The 21,012-nt window shown below is 47.9% G+C and overlaps 33 non-coding genes across 33 annotated transcripts; all 33 read left to right on the top strand.

The window, feature by feature from the left end:
• Positions 1-37: 37 nt before the first annotated feature.
• LOC142732241 (U1 spliceosomal RNA) lies at positions 38-201 on the top strand. Its single transcript, XR_012879449.1, has one exon. It is a non-coding gene; the product is annotated as a U1 spliceosomal RNA (small nuclear RNA).
• Positions 202-668: 467 nt separating this feature from the next.
• LOC142732198 (U1 spliceosomal RNA) lies at positions 669-832 on the top strand. Its single transcript, XR_012879410.1, has one exon. It is a non-coding gene; the product is annotated as a U1 spliceosomal RNA (small nuclear RNA).
• Positions 833-1,307: 475 nt separating this feature from the next.
• On the top strand, positions 1,308-1,471 carry LOC142732291 (U1 spliceosomal RNA). Its single transcript, XR_012879495.1, has one exon. It is a non-coding gene; the product is annotated as a U1 spliceosomal RNA (small nuclear RNA).
• Positions 1,472-1,938: 467 nt separating this feature from the next.
• On the top strand, positions 1,939-2,102 carry LOC142732197 (U1 spliceosomal RNA). The gene has a single exon (XR_012879409.1). It is a non-coding gene; the product is annotated as a U1 spliceosomal RNA (small nuclear RNA).
• Positions 2,103-2,577: 475 nt separating this feature from the next.
• Positions 2,578-2,741, top strand: LOC142732262 (U1 spliceosomal RNA). Its single transcript, XR_012879468.1, has one exon. It is a non-coding gene; the product is annotated as a U1 spliceosomal RNA (small nuclear RNA).
• A 475-nt stretch (positions 2,742-3,216) lies between these two features.
• On the top strand, positions 3,217-3,380 carry LOC142732240 (U1 spliceosomal RNA). Its single transcript, XR_012879448.1, has one exon. It is a non-coding gene; the product is annotated as a U1 spliceosomal RNA (small nuclear RNA).
• Positions 3,381-3,847: 467 nt separating this feature from the next.
• LOC142732196 (U1 spliceosomal RNA) lies at positions 3,848-4,011 on the top strand. The gene has a single exon (XR_012879408.1). It is a non-coding gene; the product is annotated as a U1 spliceosomal RNA (small nuclear RNA).
• Positions 4,012-4,486: 475 nt separating this feature from the next.
• On the top strand, positions 4,487-4,650 carry LOC142732290 (U1 spliceosomal RNA). Its single transcript, XR_012879494.1, has one exon. It is a non-coding gene; the product is annotated as a U1 spliceosomal RNA (small nuclear RNA).
• A 467-nt stretch (positions 4,651-5,117) lies between these two features.
• Positions 5,118-5,281, top strand: LOC142732193 (U1 spliceosomal RNA). Its single transcript, XR_012879406.1, has one exon. It is a non-coding gene; the product is annotated as a U1 spliceosomal RNA (small nuclear RNA).
• A 475-nt stretch (positions 5,282-5,756) lies between these two features.
• On the top strand, positions 5,757-5,920 carry LOC142732311 (U1 spliceosomal RNA). The gene has a single exon (XR_012879513.1). It is a non-coding gene; the product is annotated as a U1 spliceosomal RNA (small nuclear RNA).
• Positions 5,921-6,513: 593 nt separating this feature from the next.
• Positions 6,514-6,677, top strand: LOC142732192 (U1 spliceosomal RNA). The gene has a single exon (XR_012879405.1). It is a non-coding gene; the product is annotated as a U1 spliceosomal RNA (small nuclear RNA).
• Positions 6,678-7,148: 471 nt separating this feature from the next.
• On the top strand, positions 7,149-7,312 carry LOC142732191 (U1 spliceosomal RNA). The gene has a single exon (XR_012879404.1). It is a non-coding gene; the product is annotated as a U1 spliceosomal RNA (small nuclear RNA).
• Positions 7,313-7,787: 475 nt separating this feature from the next.
• On the top strand, positions 7,788-7,951 carry LOC142732289 (U1 spliceosomal RNA). The gene has a single exon (XR_012879493.1). It is a non-coding gene; the product is annotated as a U1 spliceosomal RNA (small nuclear RNA).
• A 467-nt stretch (positions 7,952-8,418) lies between these two features.
• LOC142732190 (U1 spliceosomal RNA) lies at positions 8,419-8,582 on the top strand. The gene has a single exon (XR_012879403.1). It is a non-coding gene; the product is annotated as a U1 spliceosomal RNA (small nuclear RNA).
• A 479-nt stretch (positions 8,583-9,061) lies between these two features.
• Positions 9,062-9,225, top strand: LOC142732189 (U1 spliceosomal RNA). Its single transcript, XR_012879402.1, has one exon. It is a non-coding gene; the product is annotated as a U1 spliceosomal RNA (small nuclear RNA).
• A 475-nt stretch (positions 9,226-9,700) lies between these two features.
• Positions 9,701-9,864, top strand: LOC142732239 (U1 spliceosomal RNA). Its single transcript, XR_012879447.1, has one exon. It is a non-coding gene; the product is annotated as a U1 spliceosomal RNA (small nuclear RNA).
• Positions 9,865-10,331: 467 nt separating this feature from the next.
• On the top strand, positions 10,332-10,495 carry LOC142732188 (U1 spliceosomal RNA). The gene has a single exon (XR_012879401.1). It is a non-coding gene; the product is annotated as a U1 spliceosomal RNA (small nuclear RNA).
• Positions 10,496-10,970: 475 nt separating this feature from the next.
• LOC142732288 (U1 spliceosomal RNA) lies at positions 10,971-11,134 on the top strand. Its single transcript, XR_012879492.1, has one exon. It is a non-coding gene; the product is annotated as a U1 spliceosomal RNA (small nuclear RNA).
• Positions 11,135-11,601: 467 nt separating this feature from the next.
• On the top strand, positions 11,602-11,765 carry LOC142732187 (U1 spliceosomal RNA). The gene has a single exon (XR_012879400.1). It is a non-coding gene; the product is annotated as a U1 spliceosomal RNA (small nuclear RNA).
• Positions 11,766-12,240: 475 nt separating this feature from the next.
• LOC142732310 (U1 spliceosomal RNA) lies at positions 12,241-12,404 on the top strand. The gene has a single exon (XR_012879512.1). It is a non-coding gene; the product is annotated as a U1 spliceosomal RNA (small nuclear RNA).
• Positions 12,405-12,997: 593 nt separating this feature from the next.
• Positions 12,998-13,161, top strand: LOC142732186 (U1 spliceosomal RNA). Its single transcript, XR_012879399.1, has one exon. It is a non-coding gene; the product is annotated as a U1 spliceosomal RNA (small nuclear RNA).
• Positions 13,162-13,632: 471 nt separating this feature from the next.
• On the top strand, positions 13,633-13,796 carry LOC142732185 (U1 spliceosomal RNA). The gene has a single exon (XR_012879398.1). It is a non-coding gene; the product is annotated as a U1 spliceosomal RNA (small nuclear RNA).
• A 475-nt stretch (positions 13,797-14,271) lies between these two features.
• LOC142732237 (U1 spliceosomal RNA) lies at positions 14,272-14,435 on the top strand. Its single transcript, XR_012879446.1, has one exon. It is a non-coding gene; the product is annotated as a U1 spliceosomal RNA (small nuclear RNA).
• Positions 14,436-14,902: 467 nt separating this feature from the next.
• LOC142732184 (U1 spliceosomal RNA) lies at positions 14,903-15,066 on the top strand. The gene has a single exon (XR_012879397.1). It is a non-coding gene; the product is annotated as a U1 spliceosomal RNA (small nuclear RNA).
• A 475-nt stretch (positions 15,067-15,541) lies between these two features.
• LOC142732305 (U1 spliceosomal RNA) lies at positions 15,542-15,705 on the top strand. Its single transcript, XR_012879507.1, has one exon. It is a non-coding gene; the product is annotated as a U1 spliceosomal RNA (small nuclear RNA).
• A 593-nt stretch (positions 15,706-16,298) lies between these two features.
• On the top strand, positions 16,299-16,462 carry LOC142732181 (U1 spliceosomal RNA). The gene has a single exon (XR_012879395.1). It is a non-coding gene; the product is annotated as a U1 spliceosomal RNA (small nuclear RNA).
• A 471-nt stretch (positions 16,463-16,933) lies between these two features.
• LOC142732180 (U1 spliceosomal RNA) lies at positions 16,934-17,097 on the top strand. Its single transcript, XR_012879394.1, has one exon. It is a non-coding gene; the product is annotated as a U1 spliceosomal RNA (small nuclear RNA).
• Positions 17,098-17,572: 475 nt separating this feature from the next.
• Positions 17,573-17,736, top strand: LOC142732287 (U1 spliceosomal RNA). The gene has a single exon (XR_012879491.1). It is a non-coding gene; the product is annotated as a U1 spliceosomal RNA (small nuclear RNA).
• Positions 17,737-18,203: 467 nt separating this feature from the next.
• Positions 18,204-18,367, top strand: LOC142732179 (U1 spliceosomal RNA). The gene has a single exon (XR_012879393.1). It is a non-coding gene; the product is annotated as a U1 spliceosomal RNA (small nuclear RNA).
• A 475-nt stretch (positions 18,368-18,842) lies between these two features.
• Positions 18,843-19,006, top strand: LOC142732285 (U1 spliceosomal RNA). The gene has a single exon (XR_012879489.1). It is a non-coding gene; the product is annotated as a U1 spliceosomal RNA (small nuclear RNA).
• Positions 19,007-19,473: 467 nt separating this feature from the next.
• Positions 19,474-19,637, top strand: LOC142732178 (U1 spliceosomal RNA). The gene has a single exon (XR_012879392.1). It is a non-coding gene; the product is annotated as a U1 spliceosomal RNA (small nuclear RNA).
• Positions 19,638-20,112: 475 nt separating this feature from the next.
• Positions 20,113-20,276, top strand: LOC142732284 (U1 spliceosomal RNA). Its single transcript, XR_012879488.1, has one exon. It is a non-coding gene; the product is annotated as a U1 spliceosomal RNA (small nuclear RNA).
• A 467-nt stretch (positions 20,277-20,743) lies between these two features.
• Positions 20,744-20,907, top strand: LOC142732177 (U1 spliceosomal RNA). The gene has a single exon (XR_012879391.1). It is a non-coding gene; the product is annotated as a U1 spliceosomal RNA (small nuclear RNA).
• The last annotated feature ends 105 nt before the right edge of the window (positions 20,908-21,012 follow it).

Here is a 21,012-nt window from a genome sequence, read left to right as displayed (position 1 = left end):
TGTGAGGGGAGCCTGTCTGGCAGGCGCTATGCAACTCATACTTACCTGGCAGGGGAGATACCATGATCATTAAGGTGGTTCTCCCAGGGTGAGGCTCATCCATTGCACTTCGGGTGTGCTGACCCCTGCGATTTCCCCAAATGCGGGAAACTCGACTGCATAATTTGTGGTAGTGGGGGACTGCGTTTGCGCTTTCCCCTGATTTACTCTGGTGAAAAACAGTGCTTATTATTCAATGCTGACTATTACTAGTCAGAGATACTTGCTAGATCGAGCGAGCCAGCCATCAATTGACCTCTGGGTGGCCAAGAGGATTGGATACTCCTCTCTCCCTTATCAGCTGCCTTTGGTTTTGTGGCTTTCCTATGTGATGCTTTATCTCAATGTTAGTGCAGAGTGTAACGTAAAGTGTAGGACCTGTGCCTTTGCTGTACTATGTTGTGCTACTTTGAGCCTGTGTCAAAGATATTGATTGATTGGGCTGGTTGACGGTATACTGTATGCTTGTGATTTGACCACTGATTGTTAACAAAGCTGCTTTCAATCCAAAAAGGTGGATGCAGACAGGTGATCTTTGGCCTGCTTCGGACCAAAAACCAGGAAAAATCCTCAGCGACTTAGTAGGGCCTCTTGTGAGGGGAGCCTGTCTGGCAGGCGCTATGCAACTCATACTTACCTGGCAGGGGAGATACCATGATCACTAAGGTGGTTCTCCCAGGGTGAGGCTCATCCATTGCACTTCGGGTGTGCTGACCCCTGCGATTTCCCCAAATGCGGGAAACTCGACTGCATAATTTGTGGTAGTGGGGGACTGCGTTCGCGCTTTCCCCTGATTTACTCTGGTGAAAAACAGTGCTTATTATTCAATGCTGACTATTACTAGTCAGAGATACTTGCTAGATCGATCGATCGAGCGAGCCAGCCATCAATTGACCTCTGGGTGGCCAAGAGGATTGGATACTCCTCTCTCCCTTATCAGCTGCCTTTGGTTTTGTGGCTTTCCTATGTGATGCTTTATCTCAATGTTAGTGCAGAGTGTAACGTAAAGTGTAGGACCTGTGCCTTTGCTGTACTATGTTGTGCTACTTTGAGCCTGTGTCAAAGATATTGATTGATTGGGCTGGTTGACGGTATACTGTATGCTTGTGATTTGACCACTGATTGTTAACAAAGCTGCTTTCAATCCAAAAAGGTGGATGCAGACAGGTGATCTTTGGCCTGCTTCGGACCAAAAACCAGGAAAAATCCTCAGCGACTTAGTAGGGCCTCTTGTGAGGGGAGCCTGTCTGGCAGGCGCTATGCAACTCATACTTACCTGGCAGGGGAGATACCATGATCATTAAGGTGGTTCTCCCAGGGTGAGGCTCAGCCATTGCACTTCGGGTGTGCTGACCCCTGCGATTTCCCCAAATGCGGGAAACTCGACTGCATAATTTGTGGTAGTGGGGGACTGCGTTTGCGCTTTCCCCTGATTTACTCTGGTGAAAAACAGTGCTTATTATTCAATGCTGACTATTACTAGTCAGAGATACTTGCTAGATCGAGCGAGCCAGCCATCAATTGACCTCTGGGTGGCCAAGAGGATTGGATACTCCTCTCTCCCTTATCAGCTGCCTTTGGTTTTGTGGCTTTCCTATGTGATGCTTTATCTCAATGTTAGTGCAGAGTGTAACGTAAAGTGTAGGACCTGTGCCTTTGCTGTACTATGTTGTGCTACTTTGAGCCTGTGTCAAAGATATTGATTGATTGGGCTGGTTGACGGTATACTGTATGCTTGTGATTTGACCACTGATTGTTAACAAAGCTGCTTTCAATCCAAAAAGGTGGATGCAGACAGGTGATCTTTGGCCTGCTTCGGACCAAAAACCAGGAAAAATCCTCAGCGACTTAGTAGGGCCTCTTGTGAGGGGAGCCTGTCTGGCAGGCGCTATGCAACTCATACTTACCTGGCAGGGGAGATACCATGATCACTAAGGTGGTTCTCCCAGGGTGAGGCTCATCCATTGCACTTCGGGTGTGCTGACCCCTGCGATTTCCCCAAATGCGGGAAACTCGACTGCATAATTTGTGGTAGTGGGGGACTGCGTTCGCGCTTTCCCCTGATTTACTCTGGTGAAAAACAGTGCTTATTATTCAATGCTGACTATTACTAGTCAGAGATACTTGCTAGATCGATCGATCGAGCGAGCCAGCCATCAATTGACCTCTGGGTGGCCAAGAGGATTGGATACTCCTCTCTCCCTTATCAGCTGCCTTTGGTTTTGTGGCTTTCCTATGTGATGCTTTATCTCAATGTTAGTGCAGAGTGTAACGTAAAGTGTAGGACCTGTGCCTTTGCTGTACTATGTTGTGCTACTTTGAGCCTGTGTCAAAGATATTGATTGATTGGGCTGGTTGACGGTATACTGTATGCTTGTGATTTGACCACTGATTGTTAACAAAGCTGCTTTCAATCCAAAAAGGTGGATGCAGACAGGTGATCTTTGGCCTGCTTCGGACCAAAAACCAGGAAAAATCCTCAGCGACTTAGTAGGGCCTCTTGTGAGGGGAGCCTGTCTGGCAGGCGCTATGCAACTCATACTTACCTGGCAGGGGAGATACCATGATCATTAAGGTGGTTCTCCCAGGGTGAGGCTCAGCCATTGCACTTCGGGTGTGCTGACCCCTGCGATTTCCCCAAATGCGGGAAACTCGACTGCATAATTTGTGGTAGTGGGGGACTGCGTTCGCGCTTTCCCCTGATTTACTCTGGTGAAAAACAGTGCTTATTATTCAATGCTGACTATTACTAGTCAGAGATACTTGCTAGATCGATCGATCGAGCGAGCCAGCCATCAATTGACCTCTGGGTGGCCAAGAGGATTGGATACTCCTCTCTCCCTTATCAGCTGCCTTTGGTTTTGTGGCTTTCCTATGTGATGCTTTATCTCAATGTTAGTGCAGAGTGTAACGTAAAGTGTAGGACCTGTGCCTTTGCTGTACTATGTTGTGCTACTTTGAGCCTGTGTCAAAGATATTGATTGATTGGGCTGGTTGACGGTATACTGTATGCTTGTGATTTGACCACTGATTGTTAACAAAGCTGCTTTCAATCCAAAAAGGTGGATGCAGACAGGTGATCTTTGGCCTGCTTCGGACCAAAAACCAGGAAAAATCCTCAGCGACTTAGTAGGGCCTCTTGTGAGGGGAGCCTGTCTGGCAGGCGCTATGCAACTCATACTTACCTGGCAGGGGAGATACCATGATCATTAAGGTGGTTCTCCCAGGGTGAGGCTCATCCATTGCACTTCGGGTGTGCTGACCCCTGCGATTTCCCCAAATGCGGGAAACTCGACTGCATAATTTGTGGTAGTGGGGGACTGCGTTTGCGCTTTCCCCTGATTTACTCTGGTGAAAAACAGTGCTTATTATTCAATGCTGACTATTACTAGTCAGAGATACTTGCTAGATCGAGCGAGCCAGCCATCAATTGACCTCTGGGTGGCCAAGAGGATTGGATACTCCTCTCTCCCTTATCAGCTGCCTTTGGTTTTGTGGCTTTCCTATGTGATGCTTTATCTCAATGTTAGTGCAGAGTGTAACGTAAAGTGTAGGACCTGTGCCTTTGCTGTACTATGTTGTGCTACTTTGAGCCTGTGTCAAAGATATTGATTGATTGGGCTGGTTGACGGTATACTGTATGCTTGTGATTTGACCACTGATTGTTAACAAAGCTGCTTTCAATCCAAAAAGGTGGATGCAGACAGGTGATCTTTGGCCTGCTTCGGACCAAAAACCAGGAAAAATCCTCAGCGACTTAGTAGGGCCTCTTGTGAGGGGAGCCTGTCTGGCAGGCGCTATGCAACTCATACTTACCTGGCAGGGGAGATACCATGATCACTAAGGTGGTTCTCCCAGGGTGAGGCTCATCCATTGCACTTCGGGTGTGCTGACCCCTGCGATTTCCCCAAATGCGGGAAACTCGACTGCATAATTTGTGGTAGTGGGGGACTGCGTTCGCGCTTTCCCCTGATTTACTCTGGTGAAAAACAGTGCTTATTATTCAATGCTGACTATTACTAGTCAGAGATACTTGCTAGATCGATCGATCGAGCGAGCCAGCCATCAATTGACCTCTGGGTGGCCAAGAGGATTGGATACTCCTCTCTCCCTTATCAGCTGCCTTTGGTTTTGTGGCTTTCCTATGTGATGCTTTATCTCAATGTTAGTGCAGAGTGTAACGTAAAGTGTAGGACCTGTGCCTTTGCTGTACTATGTTGTGCTACTTTGAGCCTGTGTCAAAGATATTGATTGATTGGGCTGGTTGACGGTATACTGTATGCTTGTGATTTGACCACTGATTGTTAACAAAGCTGCTTTCAATCCAAAAAGGTGGATGCAGACAGGTGATCTTTGGCCTGCTTCGGACCAAAAACCAGGAAAAATCCTCAGCGACTTAGTAGGGCCTCTTGTGAGGGGAGCCTGTCTGGCAGGCGCTATGCAACTCATACTTACCTGGCAGGGGAGATACCATGATCATTAAGGTGGTTCTCCCAGGGTGAGGCTCAGCCATTGCACTTCGGGTGTGCTGACCCCTGCGATTTCCCCAAATGCGGGAAACTCGACTGCATAATTTGTGGTAGTGGGGGACTGCGTTTGCGCTTTCCCCTGATTTACTCTGGTGAAAAACAGTGCTTATTATTCAATGCTGACTATTACTAGTCAGAGATACTTGCTAGATCGAGCGAGCCAGCCATCAATTGACCTCTGGGTGGCCAAGAGGATTGGATACTCCTCTCTCCCTTATCAGCTGCCTTTGGTTTTGTGGCTTTCCTATGTGATGCTTTATCTCAATGTTAGTGCAGAGTGTAACGTAAAGTGTAGGACCTGTGCCTTTGCTGTACTATGTTGTGCTACTTTGAGCCTGTGTCAAAGATATTGATTGATTGGGCTGGTTGACGGTATACTGTATGCTTGTGATTTGACCACTGATTGTTAACAAAGCTGCTTTCAATCCAAAAAGGTGGATGCAGACAGGTGATCTTTGGCCTGCTTCGGACCAAAAACCAGGAAAAATCCTCAGCGACTTAGTAGGGCCTCTTGTGAGGGGAGCCTGTCTGGCAGGCGCTATGCAACTCATACTTACCTGGCAGGGGAGATACCATGATCACTAAGGTGGTTCTCCCAGGGTGAGGCTCATCCATTGCACTTCGGGTGTGCTGACCCCTGCGATTTCCCCAAATGCGGGAAACTCGACTGCATAATTTGTGGTAGTGGGGGACTGCGTTCGCGCTTTCCCCTGATTTACTCTGGTGAAAAACAGTGCTTATTATTCAATGCTGACTATTACTAGTCAGAGATACTTGCTAGATCGATCGATCGAGCGAGCCAGCCATCAATTGACCTCTGGGTGGCCAAGAGGATTGGATACTCCTCTCTCCCTTATCAGCTGCCTTTGGTTTTGTGGCTTTCCTATGTGATGCTTTATCTCAATGTTAGTGCAGAGTGTAACGTAAAGTGTAGGACCTGTGCCTTTGCTGTACTATGTTGTGCTACTTTGAGCCTGTGTCAAAGATATTGATTGATTGGGCTGGTTGACGGTATACTGTATGCTTGTGATTTGACCACTGATTGTTAACAAAGCTGCTTTCAATCCAAAAAGGTGGATGCAGACAGGTGATCTTTGGCCTGCTTCGGACCAAAAACCAGGAAAAATCCTCAGCGACTTAGTAGGGCCTCTTGTGAGGGGAGCCTGTCTGGCAGGCGCTATGCAACTCATACTTACCTGGCAGGGGAGATACCATGATCATTAAGGTGGTTCTCCCAGGGTGAGGCTCATCCATTGCACTTCGGGTGTGCTGACCCCTGCGATTTCCCCAAATGCGGGAAACTCGACTGCATAATTTGTGGTAGTGGGGGACTGCGTTCGCGCTTTCCCCTGATTTACTCTGGTGAAAAACAGTGCTTATTATTCAATGCTGACTGTTACTAGTCAGAGGTACTTGTATGCTTGTGATTTAACCACCGATTGTCAACAAAGCTGTTTTTCAATCCAAAATGTGGTACATTATCTCTTTATATTTAGCTGTATACGCAGCCTTTGTCTCCCCCTCGTGGATGAACAACAGTGTGATCAGTGAAGTTTCTTTTTCTGCTGGGCTTCGAGAAGTCAGGGCATGGCGAGCCTTTCCCTAACCTAACCTATCCTTCCTCTCTGTCTCACAGGTGACGGCATGCAAATGTGGGGACTGCTTCATCGGCACGGCAATGCTCTGACCAGAAGCCGCCGCCCCATATGCTAATACCCTGGTTGCTGTGCATCTTGGAAGTGCTTAGACTTGAGCCTGTGTCTTATGGAATTTGGGGTGCCTGCACACCCCTGGCTCCGTACAATGAGGTGCATCCGTTTTTTGGCGCAGTTGGATCCAGACAGGTGATCTTTGGCCTGCTTCGGACCAAAAACCAGGAAAAATCCTCAGCGACTTAGTAGGGCCTCTTGTGAGGGGAGCCTGTCTGGCAGGCGCTATGCAACTCATACTTACCTGGCAGGGGAGATACCATGATCACTAAGGTGGTTCTCCCAGGGTGAGGCTCATCCATTGCACTTCGGGTGTGCTGACCCCTGCGATTTCCCCAAATGCGGGAAACTCGACTGCATAATTTGTGGTAGTGGGGGACTGCGTTCGCGCTTTCCCCTGATTTACTCTGGTGAAAAACAGTGCTTATTAATCAATGCTGACTATTACTAGTCAGAGATACTTGCTAGATCGATCGAGCGAGCCAGCCATCAATTGACCTCTGGGTGGCCAAGAGGATTGGATACTCCTCTCTCCCTTATCAGCTGCCTTTGGTTTTGTGGCTTTCCTATGTGATGCTTTATCTCAATGTTAGTGCAGAGTGTAACGTAAAGTGTAGGACCTGTGCCTTTGCTGTACTATGTTGTGCTACTTTGAGCCTGTGTCAAAGATATTGATTGATTGGGCTGGTTGACGGTATACTGTATGCTTGTGATTTGACCACTGATTGTTAACAAAGCTGCTTTCAATCCAAAAAGGTGGATGCAGACAGGTGATCTTTGGCCTGCTTCGGACCAAAAACCAGGAAAAATCCTCAGCGACTTAGTAGGGCCTCTTGTGAGGGGAGCCTGTCTGGCAGGCGCTATGCAACTCATACTTACCTGGCAGGGGAGATACCATGATCACTAAGGTGGTTCTCCCAGGGTGAGGCTCATCCATTGCACTTCGGGTGTGCTGACCCCTGCGATTTCCCCAAATGCGGGAAACTCGACTGCATAATTTGTGGTAGTGGGGGACTGCGTTCGCGCTTTCCCCTGATTTACTCTGGTGAAAAACAGTGCTTATTATTCAATGCTGACTATTACTAGTCAGAGATACTTGCTAGATCGATCGATCGAGCGAGCCAGCCATCAATTGACCTCTGGGTGGCCAAGAGGATTGGATACTCCTCTCTCCCTTATCAGCTGCCTTTGGTTTTGTGGCTTTCCTATGTGATGCTTTATCTCAATGTTAGTGCAGAGTGTAACGTAAAGTGTAGGACCTGTGCCTTTACTGTACTATGTTGTGCTACTTTGAGCCTGTGTCAAAGATATTGATTGATTGGGCTGGTTGACGGTATACTGTATGCTTGTGATTTGACCACTGATTGTTAACAAAGCTGCTTTCAATCCAAAAAGGTGGATGCAGACAGGTGATCTTTGGCCTGCTTCGGACCAAAAACCAGGAAAAATCCTCAGCGACTTAGTAGGGCCTCTTGTGAGGGGAGCCTGTCTGGCAGGCGCTATGCAACTCATACTTACCTGGCAGGGGAGATACCATGATCATTAAGGTGGTTCTCCCAGGGTGAGGCTCAGCCATTGCACTTCGGGTGTGCTGACCCCTGCGATTTCCCCAAATGCGGGAAACTCGACTGCATAATTTGTGGTAGTGGGGGACTGCGTTTGCGCTTTCCCCTGATTTACTCTGGTGAAAAACAGTGCTTATTATTCAATGCTGACTATTACTAGTCAGAGATACTTGCTAGATCGAGCGAGCCAGCCATCAATTGACCTCTGGGTGGCCAAGAGGATTGGATACTCCTCTCTCCCTTATCAGCTGCCTTTGGTTTTGTGGCTTTCCTATGTGATGCTTTATCTCAATGTTAGTGCAGAGTGTAACGTAAAGTGTAGGACCTGTGCCTTTGCTGTACTATGTTGTGCTACTTTGAGCCTGTGTCAAAGATATTGATTGATTGGGCTGGTTGACGGTATACTGTATGCTTGTGATTTGACCACTGATTGTTAACAAAGCTGCTTTCAATCCAAAAAGGTGGATGCAGACAGGTGATCTTTGGCCTGCTTCGGACCAAAAACCAGGAAAAATCCTCAGCGACTTAGTAGGGCCTCTTGTGAGGGGAGCCTGTCTGGCAGGCGCTATGCAACTCATACTTACCTGGCAGGGGAGATACCATGATCACTAAGGTGGTTCTCCCAGGGTGAGGCTCATCCATTGCACTTCGGGTGTGCTGACCCCTGCGATTTCCCCAAATGCGGGAAACTCGACTGCATAATTTGTGGTAGTGGGGGACTGCGTTCGCGCTTTCCCCTGATTTACTCTGGTGAAAAACAGTGCTTATTATTCAATGCTGACTATTACTAGTCAGAGATACTTGCTAGATCGATCGATCGATCGAGCGAGCCAGCCATCAATTGACCTCTGGGTGGCCAAGAGGATTGGATACTCCTCTCTCCCTTATCAGCTGCCTTTGGTTTTGTGGCTTTCCTATGTGATGCTTTATCTCAATGTTAGTGCAGAGTGTAACGTAAAGTGTAGGACCTGTGCCTTTGCTGTACTATGTTGTGCTACTTTGAGCCTGTGTCAAAGATATTGATTGATTGGGCTGGTTGACGGTATACTGTATGCTTGTGATTTGACCACTGATTGTTAACAAAGCTGCTTTCAATCCAAAAAGGTGGATGCAGACAGGTGATCTTTGGCCTGCTTCGGACCAAAAACCAGGAAAAATCCTCAGCGACTTAGTAGGGCCTCTTGTGAGGGGAGCCTGTCTGGCAGGCGCTATGCAACTCATACTTACCTGGCAGGGGAGATACCATGATCACTAAGGTGGTTCTCCCAGGGTGAGGCTCATCCATTGCACTTCGGGTGTGCTGACCCCTGCGATTTCCCCAAATGCGGGAAACTCGACTGCATAATTTGTGGTAGTGGGGGACTGCGTTCGCGCTTTCCCCTGATTTACTCTGGTGAAAAACAGTGCTTATTATTCAATGCTGACTATTACTAGTCAGAGATACTTGCTAGATCGATCGATCGAGCGAGCCAGCCATCAATTGACCTCTGGGTGGCCAAGAGGATTGGATACTCCTCTCTCCCTTATCAGCTGCCTTTGGTTTTGTGGCTTTCCTATGTGATGCTTTATCTCAATGTTAGTGCAGAGTGTAACGTAAAGTGTAGGACCTGTGCCTTTGCTGTACTATGTTGTGCTACTTTGAGCCTGTGTCAAAGATATTGATTGATTGGGCTGGTTGACGGTATACTGTATGCTTGTGATTTGACCACTGATTGTTAACAAAGCTGCTTTCAATCCAAAAAGGTGGATGCAGACAGGTGATCTTTGGCCTGCTTCGGACCAAAAACCAGGAAAAATCCTCAGCGACTTAGTAGGGCCTCTTGTGAGGGGAGCCTGTCTGGCAGGCGCTATGCAACTCATACTTACCTGGCAGGGGAGATACCATGATCATTAAGGTGGTTCTCCCAGGGTGAGGCTCATCCATTGCACTTCGGGTGTGCTGACCCCTGCGATTTCCCCAAATGCGGGAAACTCGACTGCATAATTTGTGGTAGTGGGGGACTGCGTTTGCGCTTTCCCCTGATTTACTCTGGTGAAAAACAGTGCTTATTATTCAATGCTGACTATTACTAGTCAGAGATACTTGCTAGATCGAGCGAGCCAGCCATCAATTGACCTCTGGGTGGCCAAGAGGATTGGATACTCCTCTCTCCCTTATCAGCTGCCTTTGGTTTTGTGGCTTTCCTATGTGATGCTTTATCTCAATGTTAGTGCAGAGTGTAACGTAAAGTGTAGGACCTGTGCCTTTGCTGTACTATGTTGTGCTACTTTGAGCCTGTGTCAAAGATATTGATTGATTGGGCTGGTTGACGGTATACTGTATGCTTGTGATTTGACCACTGATTGTTAACAAAGCTGCTTTCAATCCAAAAAGGTGGATGCAGACAGGTGATCTTTGGCCTGCTTCGGACCAAAAACCAGGAAAAATCCTCAGCGACTTAGTAGGGCCTCTTGTGAGGGGAGCCTGTCTGGCAGGCGCTATGCAACTCATACTTACCTGGCAGGGGAGATACCATGATCACTAAGGTGGTTCTCCCAGGGTGAGGCTCATCCATTGCACTTCGGGTGTGCTGACCCCTGCGATTTCCCCAAATGCGGGAAACTCGACTGCATAATTTGTGGTAGTGGGGGACTGCGTTCGCGCTTTCCCCTGATTTACTCTGGTGAAAAACAGTGCTTATTATTCAATGCTGACTATTACTAGTCAGAGATACTTGCTAGATCGATCGATCGAGCGAGCCAGCCATCAATTGACCTCTGGGTGGCCAAGAGGATTGGATACTCCTCTCTCCCTTATCAGCTGCCTTTGGTTTTGTGGCTTTCCTATGTGATGCTTTATCTCAATGTTAGTGCAGAGTGTAACGTAAAGTGTAGGACCTGTGCCTTTGCTGTACTATGTTGTGCTACTTTGAGCCTGTGTCAAAGATATTGATTGATTGGGCTGGTTGACGGTATACTGTATGCTTGTGATTTGACCACTGATTGTTAACAAAGCTGCTTTCAATCCAAAAAGGTGGATGCAGACAGGTGATCTTTGGCCTGCTTCGGACCAAAAACCAGGAAAAATCCTCAGCGACTTAGTAGGGCCTCTTGTGAGGGGAGCCTGTCTGGCAGGCGCTATGCAACTCATACTTACCTGGCAGGGGAGATACCATGATCATTAAGGTGGTTCTCCCAGGGTGAGGCTCAGCCATTGCACTTCGGGTGTGCTGACCCCTGCGATTTCCCCAAATGCGGGAAACTCGACTGCATAATTTGTGGTAGTGGGGGACTGCGTTTGCGCTTTCCCCTGATTTACTCTGGTGAAAAACAGTGCTTATTATTCAATGCTGACTATTACTAGTCAGAGATACTTGCTAGATCGAGCGAGCCAGCCATCAATTGACCTCTGGGTGGCCAAGAGGATTGGATACTCCTCTCTCCCTTATCAGCTGCCTTTGGTTTTGTGGCTTTCCTATGTGATGCTTTATCTCAATGTTAGTGCAGAGTGTAACGTAAAGTGTAGGACCTGTGCCTTTGCTGTACTATGTTGTGCTACTTTGAGCCTGTGTCAAAGATATTGATTGATTGGGCTGGTTGACGGTATACTGTATGCTTGTGATTTGACCACTGATTGTTAACAAAGCTGCTTTCAATCCAAAAAGGTGGATGCAGACAGGTGATCTTTGGCCTGCTTCGGACCAAAAACCAGGAAAAATCCTCAGCGACTTAGTAGGGCCTCTTGTGAGGGGAGCCTGTCTGGCAGGCGCTATGCAACTCATACTTACCTGGCAGGGGAGATACCATGATCACTAAGGTGGTTCTCCCAGGGTGAGGCTCATCCATTGCACTTCGGGTGTGCTGACCCCTGCGATTTCCCCAAATGCGGGAAACTCGACTGCATAATTTGTGGTAGTGGGGGACTGCGTTCGCGCTTTCCCCTGATTTACTCTGGTGAAAAACAGTGCTTATTATTCAATGCTGACTATTACTAGTCAGAGATACTTGCTAGATCGATCGATCGAGCGAGCCAGCCATCAATTGACCTCTGGGTGGCCAAGAGGATTGGATACTCCTCTCTCCCTTATCAGCTGCCTTTGGTTTTGTGGCTTTCCTATGTGATGCTTTATCTCAATGTTAGTGCAGAGTGTAACGTAAAGTGTAGGACCTGTGCCTTTGCTGTACTATGTTGTGCTACTTTGAGCCTGTGTCAAAGATATTGATTGATTGGGCTGGTTGACGGTATACTGTATGCTTGTGATTTGACCACTGATTGTTAACAAAGCTGCTTTCAATCCAAAAAGGTGGATGCAGACAGGTGATCTTTGGCCTGCTTCGGACCAAAAACCAGGAAAAATCCTCAGCGACTTAGTAGGGCCTCTTGTGAGGGGAGCCTGTCTGGCAGGCGCTATGCAACTCATACTTACCTGGCAGGGGAGATACCATGATCATTAAGGTGGTTCTCCCAGGGTGAGGCTCATCCATTGCACTTCGGGTGTGCTGACCCCTGCGATTTCCCCAAATGCGGGAAACTCGACTGCATAATTTGTGGTAGTGGGGGACTGCGTTCGCGCTTTCCCCTGATTTACTCTGGTGAAAAACAGTGCTTATTATTCAATGCTGACTGTTACTAGTCAGAGGTACTTGTATGCTTGTGATTTAACCACCGATTGTCAACAAAGCTGTTTTTCAATCCAAAATGTGGTACATTATCTCTTTATATTTAGCTGTATACGCAGCCTTTGTCTCCCCCTCGTGGATGAACAACAGTGTGATCAGTGAAGTTTCTTTTTCTGCTGGGCTTCGAGAAGTCAGGGCATGGCGAGCCTTTCCCTAACCTAACCTATCCTTCCTCTCTGTCTCACAGGTGACGGCATGCAAATGTGGGGACTGCTTCATCGGCACGGCAATGCTCTGACCAGAAGCCGCCGCCCCATATGCTAATACCCTGGTTGCTGTGCATCTTGGAAGTGCTTAGACTTGAGCCTGTGTCTTATGGAATTTGGGGTGCCTGCACACCCCTGGCTCCGTACAATGAGGTGCATCCGTTTTTTGGCGCAGTTGGATCCAGACAGGTGATCTTTGGCCTGCTTCGGACCAAAAACCAGGAAAAATCCTCAGCGACTTAGTAGGGCCTCTTGTGAGGGGAGCCTGTCTGGCAGGCGCTATGCAACTCATACTTACCTGGCAGGGGAGATACCATGATCACTAAGGTGGTTCTCCCAGGGTGAGGCTCATCCATTGCACTTCGGGTGTGCTGACCCCTGCGATTTCCCCAAATGCGGGAAACTCGACTGCATAATTTGTGGTAGTGGGGGACTGCGTTCGCGCTTTCCCCTGATTTACTCTGGTGAAAAACAGTGCTTATTAATCAATGCTGACTATTACTAGTCAGAGATACTTGCTAGATCGATCGAGCGAGCCAGCCATCAATTGACCTCTGGGTGGCCAAGAGGATTGGATACTCCTCTCTCCCTTATCAGCTGCCTTTGGTTTTGTGGCTTTCCTATGTGATGCTTTATCTCAATGTTAGTGCAGAGTGTAACGTAAAGTGTAGGACCTGTGCCTTTGCTGTACTATGTTGTGCTACTTTGAGCCTGTGTCAAAGATATTGATTGATTGGGCTGGTTGACGGTATACTGTATGCTTGTGATTTGACCACTGATTGTTAACAAAGCTGCTTTCAATCCAAAAAGGTGGATGCAGACAGGTGATCTTTGGCCTGCTTCGGACCAAAAACCAGGAAAAATCCTCAGCGACTTAGTAGGGCCTCTTGTGAGGGGAGCCTGTCTGGCAGGCGCTATGCAACTCATACTTACCTGGCAGGGGAGATACCATGATCACTAAGGTGGTTCTCCCAGGGTGAGGCTCATCCATTGCACTTCGGGTGTGCTGACCCCTGCGATTTCCCCAAATGCGGGAAACTCGACTGCATAATTTGTGGTAGTGGGGGACTGCGTTCGCGCTTTCCCCTGATTTACTCTGGTGAAAAACAGTGCTTATTATTCAATGCTGACTATTACTAGTCAGAGATACTTGCTAGATCGATCGATCGAGCGAGCCAGCCATCAATTGACCTCTGGGTGGCCAAGAGGATTGGATACTCCTCTCTCCCTTATCAGCTGCCTTTGGTTTTGTGGCTTTCCTATGTGATGCTTTATCTCAATGTTAGTGCAGAGTGTAACGTAAAGTGTAGGACCTGTGCCTTTGCTGTACTATGTTGTGCTACTTTGAGCCTGTGTCAAAGATATTGATTGATTGGGCTGGTTGACGGTATACTGTATGCTTGTGATTTGACCACTGATTGTTAACAAAGCTGCTTTCAATCCAAAAAGGTGGATGCAGACAGGTGATCTTTGGCCTGCTTCGGACCAAAAACCAGGAAAAATCCTCAGCGACTTAGTAGGGCCTCTTGTGAGGGGAGCCTGTCTGGCAGGCGCTATGCAACTCATACTTACCTGGCAGGGGAGATACCATGATCATTAAGGTGGTTCTCCCAGGGTGAGGCTCATCCATTGCACTTCGGGTGTGCTGACCCCTGCGATTTCCCCAAATGCGGGAAACTCGACTGCATAATTTGTGGTAGTGGGGGACTGCGTTTGCGCTTTCCCCTGATTTACTCTGGTGAAAAACAGTGCTTATTATTCAATGCTGACTATTACTAGTCAGAGATACTTGCTAGATCGAGCGAGCCAGCCATCAATTGACCTCTGGGTGGCCAAGAGGATTGGATACTCCTCTCTCCCTTATCAGCTGCCTTTGGTTTTGTGGCTTTCCTATGTGATGCTTTATCTCAATGTTAGTGCAGAGTGTAACGTAAAGTGTAGGACCTGTGCCTTTGCTGTACTATGTTGTGCTACTTTGAGCCTGTGTCAAAGATATTGATTGATTGGGCTGGTTGACGGTATACTGTATGCTTGTGATTTGACCACTGATTGTTAACAAAGCTGCTTTCAATCCAAAAAGGTGGATGCAGACAGGTGATCTTTGGCCTGCTTCGGACCAAAAACCAGGAAAAATCCTCAGCGACTTAGTAGGGCCTCTTGTGAGGGGAGCCTGTCTGGCAGGCGCTATGCAACTCATACTTACCTGGCAGGGGAGATACCATGATCACTAAGGTGGTTCTCCCAGGGTGAGGCTCATCCATTGCACTTCGGGTGTGCTGACCCCTGCGATTTCCCCAAATGCGGGAAACTCGACTGCATAATTTGTGGTAGTGGGGGACTGCGTTCGCGCTTTCCCCTGATTTACTCTGGTGAAAAACAGTGCTTATTATTCAATGCTGACTATTACTAGTCAGAGATACTTGCTAGATCGATCGATCGAGCGAGCCAGCCATCAATTGACCTCTGGGTGGCCAAGAGGATTGGATACTCCTCTCTCCCTTATCAGCTGCCTTTGGTTTTGTGGCTTTCCTATGTGATGCTTTATCTCAATGTTAGTGCAGAGTGTAACGTAAAGTGTAGGACCTGTGCCTTTGCTGTACTATGTTGTGCTACTTTGAGCCTGTGTCAAAGATATTGATTGATTGGGCTGGTTGACGGTATACTGTATGCTTGTGATTTGACCACTGATTGTTAACAAAGCTGCTTTCAATCCAAAAAGGTGGATGCAGACAGGTGATCTTTGGCCTGCTTCGGACCAAAAACCAGGAAAAATCCTCAGCGACTTAGTAGGGCCTCTTGTGAGGGGAGCCTGTCTGGCAGGCGCTATGCAACTCATACTTACCTGGCAGGGGAGATACCATGATCATTAAGGTGGTTCTCCCAGGGTGAGGCTCATCCATTGCACTTCGGGTGTGCTGACCCCTGCGATTTCCCCAAATGCGGGAAACTCGACTGCATAATTTGTGGTAGTGGGGGACTGCGTTCGCGCTTTCCCCTGATTTACTCTGGTGAAAAACAGTGCTTATTATTCAATGCTGACTGTTACTAGTCAGAGGTACTTGTATGCTTGTGATTTAACCACCGATTGTCAACAAAGCTGTTTTTCAATCCAAAATGTGGTACATTATCTCTTTATATTTAGCTGTATACGCAGCCTTTGTCTCCCCCTCGTGGATGAACAACAGTGTGATCAGTGAAGTTTCTTTTTCTGCTGGGCTTCGAGAAGTCAGGGCATGGCGAGCCTTTCCCTAACCTAACCTATCCTTCCTCTCTGTCTCACAGGTGACGGCATGCAAATGTGGGGACTGCTTCATCGGCACGGCAATGCTCTGACCAGAAGCCGCCGCCCCATATGCTAATACCCTGGTTGCTGTGCATCTTGGAAGTGCTTAGACTTGAGCCTGTGTCTTATGGAATTTGGGGTGCCTGCACACCCCTGGCTCCGTACAATGAGGTGCATCCGTTTTTTGGCGCAGTTGGATCCAGACAGGTGATCTTTGGCCTGCTTCGGACCAAAAACCAGGAAAAATCCTCAGCGACTTAGTAGGGCCTCTTGTGAGGGGAGCCTGTCTGGCAGGCGCTATGCAACTCATACTTACCTGGCAGGGGAGATACCATGATCACTAAGGTGGTTCTCCCAGGGTGAGGCTCATCCATTGCACTTCGGGTGTGCTGACCCCTGCGATTTCCCCAAATGCGGGAAACTCGACTGCATAATTTGTGGTAGTGGGGGACTGCGTTCGCGCTTTCCCCTGATTTACTCTGGTGAAAAACAGTGCTTATTAATCAATGCTGACTATTACTAGTCAGAGATACTTGCTAGATCGATCGATCGAGCCAGCCATCAATTGACCTCTGGGTGGCCAAGAGGATTGGATACTCCTCTCTCCCTTATCAGCTGCCTTTGGTTTTGTGGCTTTCCTATGTGATGCTTTATCTCAATGTTAGTGCAGAGTGTAACGTAAAGTGTAGGACCTGTGCCTTTGCTGTACTATGTTGTGCTACTTTGAGCCTGTGTCAAAGATATTGATTGATTGGGCTGGTTGACGGTATACTGTATGCTTGTGATTTGACCACTGATTGTTAACAAAGCTGCTTTCAATCCAAAAAGGTGGATGCAGACAGGTGATCTTTGGCCTGCTTCGGACCAAAAACCAGGAAAAATCCTCAGCGACTTAGTAGGGCCTCTTGTGAGGGGAGCCTGTCTGGCAGGCGCTATGCAACTCATACTTACCTGGCAGGGGAGATACCATGATCACTAAGGTGGTTCTCCCAGGGTGAGGCTCATCCATTGCACTTCGGGTGTGCTGACCCCTGCGATTTCCCCAAATGCGGGAAACTCGACTGCATAATTTGTGGTAGTGGGGGACTGCGTTCGCGCTTTCCCCTGATTTACTCTGGTGAAAAACAGTGCTTATTATTCAATGCTGACTATTACTAGTCAGAGATACTTGCTAGATCGATCGATCGAGCGAGCCAGCCATCAATTGACCTCTGGGTGGCCAAGAGGATTGGATACTCCTCTCTCCCTTATCAGCTGCCTTTGGTTTTGTGGCTTTCCTATGTGATGCTTTATCTCAATGTTAGTGCAGAGTGTAACGTAAAGTGTAGGACCTGTGCCTTTGCTGTACTATGTTGTGCTACTTTGAGCCTGTGTCAAAGATATTGATTGATTGGGCTGGTTGACGGTATACTGTATGCTTGTGATTTGACCACTGATTGTTAACAAAGCTGCTTTCAATCCAAAAAGGTGGATGCAGACAGGTGATCTTTGGCCTGCTTCGGACCAAAAACCAGGAAAAATCCTCAGCGACTTAGTAGGGCCTCTTGTGAGGGGAGCCTGTCTGGCAGGCGCTATGCAACTCATACTTACCTGGCAGGGGAGATACCATGATCATTAAGGTGGTTCTCCCAGGGTGAGGCTCAGCCATTGCACTTCGGGTGTGCTGACCCCTGCGATTTCCCCAAATGCGGGAAACTCGACTGCATAATTTGTGGTAGTGGGGGACTGCGTTTGCGCTTTCCCCTGATTTACTCTGGTGAAAAACAGTGCTTATTATTCAATGCTGACTATTACTAGTCAGAGATACTTGCTAGATCGAGCGAGCCAGCCATCAATTGACCTCTGGGTGGCCAAGAGGATTGGATACTCCTCTCTCCCTTATCAGCTGCCTTTGGTTTTGTGGCTTTCCTATGTGATGCTTTATCTCAATGTTAGTGCAGAGTGTAACGTAAAGTGTAGGACCTGTGCCTTTGCTGTACTATGTTGTGCTACTTTGAGCCTGTGTCAAAGATATTGATTGATTGGGCTGGTTGACGGTATACTGTATGCTTGTGATTTGACCACTGATTGTTAACAAAGCTGCTTTCAATCCAAAAAGGTGGATGCAGACAGGTGATCTTTGGCCTGCTTCGGACCAAAAACCAGGAAAAATCCTCAGCGACTTAGTAGGGCCTCTTGTGAGGGGAGCCTGTCTGGCAGGCGCTATGCAACTCATACTTACCTGGCAGGGGAGATACCATGATCACTAAGGTGGTTCTCCCAGGGTGAGGCTCATCCATTGCACTTCGGGTGTGCTGACCCCTGCGATTTCCCCAAATGCGGGAAACTCGACTGCATAATTTGTGGTAGTGGGGGACTGCGTTCGCGCTTTCCCCTGATTTACTCTGGTGAAAAACAGTGCTTATTATTCAATGCTGACTATTACTAGTCAGAGATACTTGCTAGATCGATCGATCGAGCGAGCCAGCCATCAATTGACCTCTGGGTGGCCAAGAGGATTGGATACTCCTCTCTCCCTTATCAGCTGCCTTTGGTTTTGTGGCTTTCCTATGTGATGCTTTATCTCAATGTTAGTGCAGAGTGTAACGTAAAGTGTAGGACCTGTGCCTTTGCTGTACTATGTTGTGCTACTTTGAGCCTGTGTCAAAGATATTGATTGATTGGGCTGGTTGACGGTATACTGTATGCTTGTGATTTGACCACTGATTGTTAACAAAGCTGCTTTCAATCCAAAAAGGTGGATGCAGACAGGTGATCTTTGGCCTGCTTCGGACCAAAAACCAGGAAAAATCCTCAGCGACTTAGTAGGGCCTCTTGTGAGGGGAGCCTGTCTGGCAGGCGCTATGCAACTCATACTTACCTGGCAGGGGAGATACCATGATCATTAAGGTGGTTCTCCCAGGGTGAGGCTCAGCCATTGCACTTCGGGTGTGCTGACCCCTGCGATTTCCCCAAATGCGGGAAACTCGACTGCATAATTTGTGGTAGTGGGGGACTGCGTTTGCGCTTTCCCCTGATTTACTCTGGTGAAAAACAGTGCTTATTATTCAATGCTGACTATTACTAGTCAGAGATACTTGCTAGATCGAGCGAGCCAGCCATCAATTGACCTCTGGGTGGCCAAGAGGATTGGATACTCCTCTCTCCCTTATCAGCTGCCTTTGGTTTTGTGGCTTTCCTATGTGATGCTTTATCTCAATGTTAGTGCAGAGTGTAACGTAAAGTGTAGGACCTGTGCCTTTGCTGTACTATGTTGTGCTACTTTGAGCCTGTGTCAAAGATATTGATTGATTGGGCTGGTTGACGGTATACTGTATGCTTGTGATTTGACCACTGATTGTTAACAAAGCTGCTTTCAATCCAAAAAGGTGGATGCAGACAGGTGATCTTTGGCCTGCTTCGGACCAAAAACCAGGAAAAATCCTCAGCGACTTAGTAGGGCCTCTTGTGAGGGGAGCCTGTCTGGCAGGCGCTATGCAACTCATACTTACCTGGCAGGGGAGATACCATGATCACTAAGGTGGTTCTCCCAGGGTGAGGCTCATCCATTGCACTTCGGGTGTGCTGACCCCTGCGATTTCCCCAAATGCGGGAAACTCGACTGCATAATTTGTGGTAGTGGGGGACTGCGTTCGCGCTTTCCCCTGATTTACTCTGGTGAAAAACAGTGCTTATTATTCAATGCTGACTATTACTAGTCAGAGATACTTGCTAGATCGATCGATCGAGCGAGCCAGCCATCAATTGACCTCTGGGTGGCCAAGAGGATTGGATACTCCTCTCTCCCTTATCAGCTGCCTTTGGTTTTGTGGCTTTCCTATGTGATGCTTTATCTCAATGTTAGTGCAGAGTGTAACGTAAAGTGTAGGACCTGTGCCTTTGCTGTACTATGTTGTGCTACTTTGAGCCTGTGTCAAAGATATTGATTGATTGGGCTGGTTGACGGTATACTGTATGCTTGTGATTTGACCACTGATTGTTAACAAAGCTGCTTTCAATCCAAAAAGGTGGATGCAGACAGGTGATCTTTGGCCTGCTTCGGACCAAAAACCAGGAAAAATCCTCAGCGACTTAGTAGGGCCTCTTGTGAGGGGAGCCTGTCTGGCAGGCGCTATGCAACTCATACTTACCTGGCAGGGGAGATACCATGATCATTAAGGTGGTTCTCCCAGGGTGAGGCTCAGCCATTGCACTTCGGGTGTGCTGACCCCTGCGATTTCCCCAAATGCGGGAAACTCGACTGCATAATTTGTGGTAGTGGGGGACTGCGTTTGCGCTTTCCCCTGATTTACTCTGGTGAAAAACAGTGCTTATTATTCAATGCTGACTATTACTAGTCAGAGATACTTGCTAGATCGAGCGAGCCAGCCATCAATTGACCTCTGGGTGGCCAAGAGGATTGGATACTCCTCTCTCCCTTATCAGCTGCCTTTGGTTTTGTGGCTTTCCTATGTGATGCTTTATCTCAATGTTAGTGCAGAGTGTAACGTAAAGTGTAGGACCTGTGCCTTTGCTGTACTATGTTGTGCTACTTTGAGCCTGTGTCAAAGATATTGATTGATTGGGCTGGTTGACGGTATACTGTATGCTTGTGATTTGACCACTGATTGTTAACAAAGCTGCTTTCAATCCAAAAAGGTGGATGCAGACAGGTGATCTTTGGCCTGCTTCGGACCAAAAACCAGGAAAAATCCTCAGCGACTTAGTAGGGCCTCTTGTGAGGGGAGCCTGTCTGGCAGGCGCTATGCAACTCATACTTACCTGGCAGGGGAGATACCATGATCACTAAGGTGGTTCTCCCAGGGTGAGGCTCATCCATTGCACTTCGGGTGTGCTGACCCCTGCGATTTCCCCAAATGCGGGAAACTCGACTGCATAATTTGTGGTAGTGGGGGACTGCGTTCGCGCTTTCCCCTGATTTACTCTGGTGAAAAACAGTGCTTATTATTCAATGCTGACTATTACTAGTCAGAGATACTTGCTAGATCGATCGATCGAGCGAGCCAGCCATCAATTGACCTC

The sequence above is a fragment of the Rhinoderma darwinii genome, unplaced genomic scaffold (assembly GCF_050947455.1).
Source record: "Rhinoderma darwinii isolate aRhiDar2 unplaced genomic scaffold, aRhiDar2.hap1 Scaffold_899, whole genome shotgun sequence".
Taxonomy (NCBI): domain Eukaryota; kingdom Metazoa; phylum Chordata; class Amphibia; order Anura; family Rhinodermatidae; genus Rhinoderma; species Rhinoderma darwinii.
This window is presented reverse-complemented; position numbering and strand designations above follow the sequence as displayed.